Below are 2,164 nucleotides of genomic sequence, written 5' to 3'. Positions count from 1 at the left end.
GAGAGAGAGAGAGAGAGAGAGAGAGAGAGAGAGACTGGAATACTCTTTTAAATGCACAAAAAAAACAACCCATAAGGAAACCTAGGCAAGCAAGACAGCTTCAGAAGTCATGTCTGGAATATGTTATATAATTTTAAAAAACCAAGTGGTGATGAAAACTGATTTATGGTTTCATATACAATTACCATTTTGGATGTGTGTTACATATGTAAATGCTATTTTGGGCATTACAATTCAAAATAAAAAAGGAAATAACAAAAGAAAAAGTATATTTTTGTGTCAGATGATGGAAGTTTGAATCACGTGATGGCAGCACTTCCTGCATGTATGTATCCCATTGGGCAGTTCAGGCTTGGCCTTATGGGACTTTGAGGTCACTCAAATAAGGCACTCCTTCTTCCCCTCTCCCAATTATTTTGTGTTTACTTTGCATTTACTTGTCTTTGTAGATATTGAAAAGGAGAAATACCACATTGCTATTGGTATTTTCACTAAATGATGCTAGAACATACAAATCAATTGCAGTTAATGGAAACACACCTCACAGCTTCTGTTTGAAGAGGGAAATAAAAGAATTGGTAGAGTTGGTTTTATTGAAAGCAACAAGCAATATTATTTCACAGGATATTTGGTCATCTCATCCTGAAGTACTAAGGATGAGTAGAAGTAGACCACCAAGAAGAGATGTCAGCTTTATCATTTTAATGCATAGGTAAGGACGGGGGACAATGCTGAAAACTGAGAAACTATGATAAGGGGTCAAAAGAAGTAAAAGAGGATTTTTTTGGAAAGATAGTTGTAACGCACTGAGAGAGATAGGGAACATTATCACAAAAAGGGGAATGGATTGTACCCCCAACAAAGAAAAAGAATTGCTTACTGACATAGCAATAGCCATGTGCTCTGTGTAGTAAGATCATTAAAATTAGAGCAAAGGTCAAAATCAATACTAAAATAGATGTAAAGATAAAGATGCAAGGTCACTGAGTGTAATGATAGTTGTTCCACCTCAAGGGTAAAGGTCCACAGGGGTGGGAAAACCTTGGGTCTGGAGGCCATATGTGGCTTTCTAGGTCTTCCAGCACAGCCCTTTGAGTCCAAGTTTTACAGAACAAATCTTTTCATTAAGGGTATTTGTTCTGTGAAGTTTGGATTCTGTCAAAGGGCTGTACTTGAGAACCTAGAGGACCACATGTGGCCTCCATGCTGAAGGTTCCCCACCCCTGGAAGGAGGAACAGGAGAGTCAGTGGCTCTCTCATAAGAAGACCTTGCTTTAAATCCTTACCTCTATCCCCTACTACTCATGTAACCATAGGCAAGTCACTTCCCCCTCCCTGGGCCTCAGTTTCCTCATCTGTAGAGTTGTACTCTATGGCCTCTAGGTCCCTGCCAACTCTTAGATCTAGGATCCTAGGACATGGGGGAAGGGATAGGAATGACTGGCTCTGTGGTTGGAAGACATACACAAAGGGGAACAGAAGGAAAGTGGCCAGCCAGGTGAGCAGGAGAGCACTCAAATTTCACCTGGGATGGTGATTATTTATGTGACCTTGGGTCAGTCAAAGCTTCTCTGTGCTGGTTTCCTCACTTTAAATTGAGGGGTTCGGGGTAAATGACCTCTTATGTCCCTTCCAACTCCTGCTCAGTTCCATCTGCTGGAAATAATGACCTAATGAAAATATTTCTTAGAGATGTTTAAAAAGGTCCAACTGCAAACTAGAGTGAAGATATTAAAAGGGCTTGGAAATGATCTTATTGTAGAAATATCTATATAGATCTGCACACTCATCTGACCCCAGAGACTTGAGTCAGGAAGAACAGAAGGCCATTGCTACCTCAGAAGCTTACTAGCTTTGTGACCCTGTCACTCAGCTTCTGAGCCTCAGTTTCCTCATTTGTAAAATGGAAATGGGAGTTAACATGTGTAAAGTGCTTTGCAAACCTTGAAGCGTTAATTATTATTATTTGCAAAAAGCAAACCAAAACTGTTGGTAGAGCATAACAAAAAAAGCATGAACAGAATCACCTTGTGAAAGAGTGAGGAGTCGGTTAGGGGAAATTGGTCCCTAAGTCACTGGGGATTCTCTCTCCAGCTCAGGGGTCTACTGGCATATTCACAGCGTTCGCCTTCGCCCAGCAGTTCTTGGCCCCCCTCCCCCCTGT

Source organism: Petaurus breviceps, unplaced genomic scaffold (assembly GCF_028583685.1).
Source record: "Petaurus breviceps papuanus isolate PSGF00001 unplaced genomic scaffold, PetGlider_PUasm1.0 90601, whole genome shotgun sequence".
NCBI lineage: Eukaryota > Metazoa > Chordata > Mammalia > Diprotodontia > Petauridae > Petaurus > Petaurus breviceps.
The sequence above is the reverse complement of the archived record's forward strand: the minus strand, read 5'-3'. Positions refer to the sequence as shown.